The sequence below is a fragment of the Chrysochloris asiatica genome, unplaced genomic scaffold (genome assembly GCF_000296735.1).
Source record: "Chrysochloris asiatica unplaced genomic scaffold, ChrAsi1.0 scaffold00006, whole genome shotgun sequence".
Classification (NCBI taxonomy): Eukaryota; Metazoa; Chordata; class Mammalia; order Afrosoricida; family Chrysochloridae; genus Chrysochloris; species Chrysochloris asiatica.
This window is the reverse complement of record NW_006408524.1, coordinates 17,812,918-17,823,451: the sequence shown is the minus strand read 5'-3', so window position 1 is coordinate 17,823,451 and position 10,534 is coordinate 17,812,918. Positions and strand designations below refer to the sequence as shown.

Genomic DNA, 10,534 nt, shown 5'->3' with positions numbered 1-10,534 from the left:
TGAGACTAAGACAAGTGTGTTACTGAGAGAACTTGTCCACAATCATCCACTGACTGAAGATGATTATAATAAAGCCTTGAACATAAGAACTGGAACCCTAGTAACAATATTTTTCTACTTACTGTTGTGTAACATGTTTGTCAATTTAACATCTTTCACGTGTACAATTCAGTGACAACAATTACATCAATTATGACGTCATTACCTCCATTTTTACATTGTTGTAACATTGAATTGTTGAGCTCCCATGTATACTGAACTTTCTAAGGGTAGATAGAGACTATGTCTCTCCTTGCACATACTAAATATGCAGTGAATGTTTGTGGAATTGGTTTGAATGAATGTGAATGAGTTCTGGAGAATGTTATCAGCTCTTTGATGATCATTACACCTTCAAAATAATTCATCAGTATTTTGTGATAGTAAGCCCTGTGTCCTTTGAGAAAACCAGTAATATTTAGGGCTTTTAATTTATATTGAATCCATCACATATAATGTTAATTTAATGAATGGTAGTACTTTTAAAATAATATGTTATTAACCTTGTTCACAGTTTAAGGGAAAAGACTGTGATAAATAATTTGGCAGAACACACAGTAGTGCTCTTACCAAGGCTATTAAAGTTTGCTATTAAAATGAGACACATTAAAATGTCAGAAGGCAAGCTTATAAGAAGAGTTAGTACACAGATTCAGTTTTGATTTTCTTGAGTCTTACAGTAATTGGACTCAAGATGTTACATATTAGGGCAACACGCAGATGATAGTAATTGAGAACTAGTATAATTTTTCTCTGGTATATACTTTGAAATATTAGTTCCATTTATTAAATTCCTCTGTTTGAATAGGGGTTTAAAGATTACTTATTTCTCTATTTAAATTTTAGAACTTAGAATCTAGTTGGATTTGTGTTAGTATGAAGCACTGATTTTTCTAACTTTCTCAAACTAAATAGGTTTTGACAGAGTGGTAATAAGGAAGAAGCTAAGTATTATTTCATTCAGTTCGTGCTAATTATTAATTTTGAAGCAGACCCATATTGTAATATGTATCTTAAAATAATGATAGATTTGCATGGAAATGCAAATGAAAAAGTGCAAAAATGACATTTAATGGAAAACTCGTGATTGTGTAAACTAGAGAGATATCCACCGTTTGCTTTTAAGACAGTATCTGTTGGAATTCTGCTCTGAACATTTTTATGTCCTTGCTCATAGTAAGTTTGTTACATCATTTTTGAGTTAGGTTTGCAAGAAAGATTAATGAGTTAGTGTTTCAGTTTTTCTATAACAACAACAAAAATTTTTTCCATGCGTGGGTAAAATGAGAGGAAGTTCCACAGACTTTTGGACCCTTTTGGTCGCATGTATCAGACTCTTGATGTTTCCTGTCTGCCCTTTTGACTACCTGTACAGCTGTTTTTCATGTGTTTTTCAGACTTGGAGAAAGACCAAGCACTTTTGACAGCCGCATGCTGAACTGCAATATATGCTTGGCCACAGGTCACGTTTGCATTTCTTCACTTGTATTTTTTACTCAATGTGTAAAAGAAATACGAGCACTGAGAGATTCAGAAAACATGTAGCATGCTGAGTAATGGTAGTCTTCTTTCATGTGTGCCACGCCATTTACTCTGCTACAGAGATTCCACAGGAAGAGAAAGACAGGCGAGAAATGGAGGAAATGACATTCAGGACTGCCCTCCATGGGGCCCTTGTTGCCATAATCATGAATGATGGGAAACGCTCTGGACTGTGCATGGTAGAAACTTCTGATCCTAGGGGCTGATGCAAGTGTACGTGTGTGTACCCACCCACCCACATATTCTCTCTCTTTCTTCTACACACCATGTGTCAGTGAATAGACTGGAATTCAGTGGAGAAGGCTGTTAATCTAGCAGTCAGGTTGACATATAATTGATGACTCGTTTATACTTCACGTTAAAGCTTTGACTATATGATGTTTTATCACCAGGAAATGAGACACACTATTCAGTAAATAGTCATTCCATGACTCTGCCATAATGGAACTTTCCTGGCTCCATCTTCCAACCCCTACAGGCACAAAGTTTTTTCTTTGCCTCTGAAAATGAAAAATATTGATTTTCAAAACCCTTTCAAAATGGTCTTGGTAGTAGGTCCTTTCTCATCTTATTCCCAGACCTTGCAAGCAGTATTTCAACTCGCAGTGAGGTACTTATTTTTTTTTGTTTTTCTCATCATGGTCAAGATTAATGAAAGAAACATGAGCTTTTAAATCTTAAGGAAATCTCCAGGCTGTCTTAATTATTTTGACTTAAAAATATTTCATTATTGATTTTTTTTCTGTGTACTTCAGGCATAGTGTATATATATATATATTTTTTTTATTTTTTATTTTTTTTGTAAGTTTTAATGGTGAATTGAGTGAAAGTTTACAAGTGCAGATCATCAGTTTTACATTCAACAAATCACATACTTTGTTTTATTACAATGATTATAATCTCATCCATGTACCATCAGTTAATAGTATTTCTCTCTATTCATTTTAGCTCCTTTTTTTTTTTTTTTTTTAATCTTCAGGGATATATAATAATTTACACCACCAAAGGGCACAGTCTGCAAGCCTGCCTCTGGGTCGACAGCTCTCAGTCCCTCTCTTCCCACGAATCTAGAGTCGTTAGCTGCTCTATCTCTCCATGTCCCCATCTCTGCCTCCATCTCTGGTGTCACTGCTTCTCTGGATAAGATCTCTCATTCCTCTTGTGCTCTTCTCCCTTGATAGTACTAGGGTCCTGTTTCTGGACTGTAAGATGAACTATTCCCCCGTTTTTGTTTCAAAACTTCTACCTTTACAATTGTAACAGTTGCAATTAGTCACGATAACAATTACTCACTATTGAATCTTAAAAATCTTATCCCCATTTCTTTTTGCCAGACCTGTCTAGACAAGATGAAAACTATTCAGTGGGGACTCTTATCTTCCCCACACACTCTTAAACTAAACTCCCTTTTGAAACCTCGTAAGCCAGTCACTTTGAGCCTTTCTCACCCCCTCATTTTAGGTAGCCATTGTCTAAGTTGCTTGTCCCTATCTACCCTGTATACAGAGGAACAGGCATTTTAACCTGTTCCTTCTACGTTTCATACTCTATTGGTAAAACTCGATCCATTGTACTCCAGATCAAACCTGATACTGCCTCTATCTCTTTTTATGTGTTTTTCTCTACGCACCATTCTTCTGTTTTTTTCTTTGACCCTATTTAGTCTATCCAATTCTTCAGTGTCCAAGGCACATCTTACCTCTATCATGAAACTTTTTCCCAGGAAGTTCATTCTAGCGAAGCTCTTGGCTTTTCTGTCGCATTGAGTCTGTTTCACAACACTTATATTTTGTATATTAACTTATGTCATTTTTGAAAAATGGACTTAAGTTTTGTTTCCTTGACAACCAATGTGGCATAATAGAGCCAGAGAGATCCAGATTTGAGGACTGGCTTTGTCATTTTCTAATTTTTTTCACCCTAGACAAATTTTAGCTTTGTGCAGCTCAGTCTTCTCAAAATGGGACAGTTGTTCACCTTTTAGGGTTATTGAAGATTTGAGCTAATATGTTGGTTAAATGTTTAGTTCAAGGATGGAAATATACAATAGATATTTAGTCAATGGCAGTAGTATTGATTGCTATTGTTGTTCTTATGTCTTATAGCTCCTGTTATAATACTGAACATGTGGCAAGAGCTCATTGAATATGGTTCATGGCTAGGTCATTGAAATAGGTTCTGAAATCCAATTGCTTTTATTAAGATTTCCTGTTGGCTGTGTTCTATCAAAACTACAGAACTTACATGTCTTCTCTGGATTGTTCTTTTTATTCCCATTATCTATGAGAAGAGCCTTTGTTATGCATTCTGAACTGGTTTCCAAAACAGTGATTTGAAGGATTTATTTATTTTATTATTTGATTTGAGTTAAGTTATGTTTTGGATTTATCTCTACAATTTTTTCTAAATGTCAGCAGCTAGGATTGTAATAAATGAGGCATTTTTTTTTTTTTTTTGCATACTTTTAATGCAGCACGAAACATAGAAAAAAATCTTAGCCAATCCTAGCTGCTGGTAAATAAATTATTTTGCCTAGCTAGCTTCAGCTCAATAGTCATTTATTACGTATCTCTTTTGGGCCAGGCATTCTATAGATGCCTCATTTACAAAGATGAATAAGATAGGGTTCCTTTGAGTTTATTGTTGGACAAATAGCAGACTCAAAATCAGAAAATGTCAACAGATTATGATTGGTTTCAAGATGGGAGTAATGATCATCTCCATCTTGGAACCATTACTGTGAATTGTTGTTGTTGTTGTTGTTAAGTGCCATTGAGTTGGTTCCAACTCATAGAATCTCTGTGTAGGGTTTCAAAGGAGCAGGTGGTGGGTTTAAACCACTGACCTTGGCAATTAGATGTCTAGTGTTTATCCTACAGCTCCACCCCAGGACGACCCTGTCACTTCGACTAGGGGATGATAAATGAGACTCAGCTCTCCAGCTTAGAATGCAGTCACTGTCACTGAGACGTCTTGACATTGGGGAGAAGTGCTCAGGAGGTAGCCAGCTAATGTACACTCTTCCAGGGAAGAAAGGTGAAGGAATTCTGTGGGGAGAGGAGATATTAGAAGCAAAAGCAAGGAAACATGCTCATCATGGTGTGTGCAGCTAGATATTAACATTAGGGAACTTAAAATATTTTAAGGAAAAATGGAATGAAAAGATACTGGACTATTTCCGTGAACATTTTGAAACCCCACATCCAACATGCAATATTAGGGTTAGGACATAATTATAAAAATAGTAATGTGACTATTTACTACCTGCTAGATCCAGGTCCAAAGTCGTGGTGTGGTGCTGTAGGATAAGTATCCGACCACAAAGTTGGTTTGAACCGCAGCTTGGAGGTTCTAACCCACCAGCGACTCCTTGGAAATCCTGTACAGGGTCGCTATGAGTTGCAGCCAACTCGATGACACTTAACAACAGATCCAGTTTCTGCTATAGAATATGCATTGGCCTGCTAGCCAAACTCACCAGCCACTCATTGAAAATCATATACAGGGTCAGGGTCGCTATGAGTTGAAACTGTCACTATGGCACTTAACAGTCACAACATGAGTCTGAACTGACTCCATGGCACACAACAATAATAACAGATCCAAATGTATACACTGTTGTTGTTAAGAGCTATCGAGTCGGTTCTGACTCATAGTGACCCTGTAGAGGGTTTCTGAGGAGGGACCTTTCAGTTAGCAGTACAGTGCTTATCCTACAGCACTGTACTAGGACTTTGTACATTACTTTATTTAATTTTCACAGTAACTAATTGAGGAAGGTATCCCACCTTACAGATATGGAAACTTGAGCTCACATAGCTAAGAGTTGCTGGAATTGAACTTCGAACCCAGATGATCTGAATCTAGAGCCAGCCTACTTAAGTATTACAGAATGTTAAGCTCGCCTTCTCAAAATTGTTAGAGTTTCAGGAGATTTGTTGTTGTTGTTAGGTGCCATCAAGTTGGTACCGACCCATAGTGAACGAAACGTTGCCTGATCCTGGGCCAACCTCACTACTGTTGCCATGCTTGAGTCCATTGATGCTGTCACTTGGCCAATTCATCTCGTTGGGGGTCTTCCTCTTTTTCTCTGACACTCCACCGTACCAAACATGATACCCTTCTCTAGCGACTGCTCCCTCCTGACAATATGTCTGAAGTATGAGAGACGAAGTTTGGCCATAAGATGGCCTCCAGGGAGCACTCTGGCTGCACTTCTTCCAAAATGGATCTTTTGGTTCAGGAGATAGGATCTTGGATATCATGCTAAAGAACCAAATTTTCTCTGTGACTCATATTTTCTTTAATCCCCAGTTCTTTATGATATCATACTAAGACAGCGTTTTTGCTTGCTGGAAGTGCAGAAGACTTGAAATACTTGCTGATGAAGATCAAAGACTATAACCTTCAGTATAGATTACATCTCAGTATAAGGAAAACAAAAATCCTCACCACTGGATCAATAAAGCACCATGATAAATGGAGAAAAGATTCAAGTTGTCAAAGACTTCACTTTGCTTGGATTCAAAATCATTGCAAGTAGTAGTCATGCAAACAAATGCTGTATTGCATTAGGCAAATCTGTTGCAAAAACCCTCTTTAAAGTGTTCAAAAGAGAAGATGTCATTTTGAGGACTAAGGTGCACCTGACTCAAGCCAGAGCATTTAAAATTGCCTCATATGCTTGTGAAACTTGGACAATGAGTAAGGAAGACTGAAGAAGAATCGATGCCTTTGAATAATGGTGTTGGAGAAGCTTATATTGAAAGTGCTATGGACTATCAGAAGAGCAGACACGTGTTGGAAGAAATATAGCCATATTCTCCTTAGAAGCCAGGATGGCGAGACTTTGTCTCTAATACTTTGGACTTGGTATCAGGAGGGATCAGTCTCTGGAGAAGAACATCATGCTTGGTAAAGTAGCGGGTCAATGAAAACAAGGAAGACCCTCAACAAGATGGACTGACACAGTGTCAGCAACAGTGGGCTCTTACAATTGTGAGGATGGTGCAGGGCCAGGCAGTGTTTAGTTCTGTTGTGCACAGGGTCGCTATGAGTCGGAGCTGAGTCAAGGGCACCTAACAATAGCAGTGCAGTGGTTCTAAATTTTATATGAATCAGAATAGCGCCTAACCCCGGGGCTTTTGATTTGATCCCAAATCATAACAAGCCTATAGGATAGAGCATAACTGCTGCACCGGGGTTCCGAGGCTGTAAAGCTTTATGGAAACAGATTGCATCATCTTCCTCCCATGGAGCAAGTGGTGGGTTCCAGTCAGCGACCAGTTTGATTAGCAGCCTAGCACTTAACCCACCTCACCTGCTTGAGAATAGCCCGTTGTTGTTGTTGTTGTTACGTGCCGTCGAGTCGGTTCCGACCCATAGTGACCCTGTACAGGGTTTCCGAGAATAGCCCGTAGAGTCTGTTAAAACCTACAGTTATGAGGTTCTATCCCTCGAGTTTAGAATTTAGTATGTCTGCATTGTTGTGTTGTTGTTAAGTGCCATTGAGTTGGTTCTGGTTTCTGAGGTGTGGCTGGTGGGTGAACTGGCAACCTTGTGGTTAGCAATCCAGTGCTTATTCTATAGTACCAAACCAGACCCCAGTTGTTATTTGACCTCGAGTCAATTCCAATACAAGAGCAACTGGTGGGTTTGTACTGCTTATTCTGCAGCATCACATCAGGATTCATGTCTGTACTGGAATTTGCATTTCTAAGAATGCCTCAGTGGTGGTGAGGCTGGTCCAGGGACTACACTTTGAGAGCCACTTATTAAGGTGATCAGTCTTTGGAAGACTGAAGATTTGTCATTCAATGATATCGCATATTGAACACAAATCTTATTGTCATTTCTGCTTGGAAGCACAGATGACCCTGACCTTACATTCTTTAATAAAACAGATATCAAGAGTATATTTTGATTGCTGATATTATTACAGTAATTTATATTATTGCTGTATTAATAATAAGTTTTTATTAATATTATTGCTATAGTAATATAGTTAAGGTTCTTGCTACAGTGTTTTCTTGATTGGATTTCTTCTGTCTCTGATCCTTTTCTTGTTGAGAATAGCCTATTTTACCATCAGATTTGCTCAAGTCCCTAATGACCAGTTCTCTCCTTGATTGTGAAAAAGAGCATTTACATATAAAAGGCACTTTATTTACATTTATATATTCAAGCATTTTCTTTTATTTTTCTATATTTTTATTGTGGTGGTGGTGGTTATGTGCTGTAAAGTCAGTTCCGATTCATAGCGACACTGTAAGCACTTTTAAATATACAGAAAAAAAAAATGTGAATACTCATTGTTCCACCAAATAGTCATTAGTTAAAATGCTTACACACATACACACACACACATACACACACACACACAAACACAATACTCTCATATTTTGATGAATTATTTGAAAGTAACTTACAGACCTCGTGCCACTTTATCTGTAAATACTTCAGAACACATCTCTCACATAAACAGAATACTATGATCACACCTAAGAAATGTAAGTTGTATTAAATTTTCTCTAGTTGTCCCAGTATGTCTTCTATAGCTGGTTGTTTTTTGAACCAATATCTAATCAAGTGAAACTAAGTTTTAGACGCAGCAATGCTGGTTGAGTCTTCTGGCTCAGATAAGTTCTATGTTACTTGTTGTTGTTAAGTGCCGCTGAATCGGTTCTGACTTCTAGCAACACTGTATAGGGTTTCCAAGGAGCAGCTGGTGAGCTTGGCCCACCAACCTTGCAGTTCATACCGACTTTGCTGTCCAGCGCATTAACCCGCAGCGCCACACCAGGACTACGTAAAGAACACATATAATGGTTTTATCAACGACTCAACTTAAACTCTGACTTAAATAACAAACATGTATGTTTCTCTCTTATTTAACCTCGTGGAGTTAAGGGTTGCCTCTATTGTCTTCAGGATGTGACTCCCATCTCTGAATCACTCCTCCATTCTTACCATAGTACTGTGGGAGGGGAGGAGCAGGGAGTGCATGTATGCCTGGCCCTTTTCCGGTCATTTCACGGGAGTTATAGACACCATCGCTGCTCCCATCCCATTGGCATAATCACATGGGTACACATATCTGATGGAGCCCTAATGGCACAGTGTTTAAGTGCTCATCCACTAACAGAAAGTTCACCGGTTCAAATCCAGCAGTCACACCACTGAAGAAAGATGTGGCAGTGAACTTCTGTAAGGATTTACAGCCTTAAAAAGATTTACATAGGAAACCCTAAAGGGTCACTATGAGTTGGGATTGACTTGGTCGCAGTGAAAACACGTGTCTGTGATTAAAACAAATACCAAAACAACATAAAACAAAAAAAGCCCTAACCAGAATAAGTTGCTGGCAAGTTGACTTTGATTCACGGTGCCCATATGTGTGTCAGAATAGAACTGTGCTACACAGGGTTTTTAGTGGCTGAGTTTTAAGAAGCAGATCACAAGCTCTATCTTGCAAAGCATCTCTGGGTAGACTGCAAGGTCTGCCTTTTGGTTAACGGTTTGCTTCACACAGGGACTCCTTTAGTGCATAGGAAATACTGTTAGATTACAAAAAACCCTGCCACCACCAGAACAACTTAAAACAGTCACTGCAAAACCTTTTATAACCAGAATTATAAGACTCTAGGCATGAGAGAGGAGTCCTGGTGTGGCGCTGTGGGTTAATGTGCCAGACTGCAAAGCTGTTTGAACTGCAAGGTCGGCACTTCAAGCTCTCCAGCTACTCCTCAGAAACCCTATATAGGGTCGTTATGGGTCGGAACCGACTCGACAGCACTTCACAACAACAACAAGGCATGAGAGAAAGCTTTTAAAAAAAAACATTTTTAAAAATGACCAGTCTTTTCTAAGGAGTTTCCAGAATGGTTTGGATGTATGTTTAGTGAACATTTATATGCTAAGACAGTATTATTCAACTTGCAGCATCTCTCTACTATTTAAGGTTGCTAAACCTATTGTAACAGTCAAGATGCACTAGACTTATTGTTGTTGTTGAGTGCCGCAGTGTTGGGTCCGACTCATAATGATCCTGTATAGGGTTTCTCAGGAGGATCTGAACTGCCTATCTTTCAGTTAGCAATACAATACTTATCCTACACAGAGTCTCAGTATGTTTTCTTTTTTTGAAAAAACTCATTGCAGTGCATTAAAAAAAAAAGTACCCAAATCACATGGATGTCCTTATTCCGATGCACAAATTAGAATATCATTCATTTTTATGCAATTTGTTTTCTTTTTGTGCAAAGTAACTTTTAAAATTGCAAACTTGACGTATACCATGCATGATAGTGATACTGATATGCAAAGTAATATGAAATCATTACAATGGGACTTACAGTATATATCGGTTAGTATGGACTGGAGATGTATAATTAATTAGAGGGCTGGATTTTCATTTATTTCCTTCATTAATTTTTCTCTGCCATGACTATTTCACATGTAATACTTTATAGGATATGCTAATCACAATAACAAGGAGCTCTGGTAGCATAGTGGTTATGAGTCAGGCTGCGAACCGCAAGGTCAGCAGTTCGAAGCTACCAGCTGTTTCACGGGAGAAAGATGAGGCTTTCTGCTCCCGTAAAGATTTGCATCCTCGGAAACCCTATGCAGTGACTATCATAGTTAATACAACTAGACTGATAGTAGAAGATACCTTAAAATCAATCTGTAGTTCAGGGTAATCAGTGATTAGTGTTTTTTAGGAATATGAAACTTCTAACAGTGCTTACCACTATGATTTGTATGAAAGTGGTTCCTAATACAGGCCTATGAGTTTGGTCTGTTGTATTTGACTGATTTCTAAGTAATTTGACTTTTGAGGCTGATATTTGAAAGTATAAACACAACATACTAGGAAGAAGAGAATTAGCCCATGAAGAACAGATTTTTTCGGGAAAAGTAGCTTCTTAAAAGGAGCTCTGTTTATTCACAG

At 38.2% G+C, this 10,534-nt stretch overlaps 1 protein-coding gene and 1 pseudogene across 1 annotated transcript in view; one reads left to right on the top strand and one right to left on the bottom strand.

The window, feature by feature from the left end:
- Positions 1 to 3,313, bottom strand: part of LOC102836110 — a 93,624-nt pseudogene extending 90,311 nt beyond the window's left edge.
- BBS9 (Bardet-Biedl syndrome 9) overlaps positions 1 to 10,534 on the top strand; it is a 604,103-nt gene that overhangs the window by 148,877 nt on the left and 444,692 nt on the right. The window lies entirely within an intron of this gene.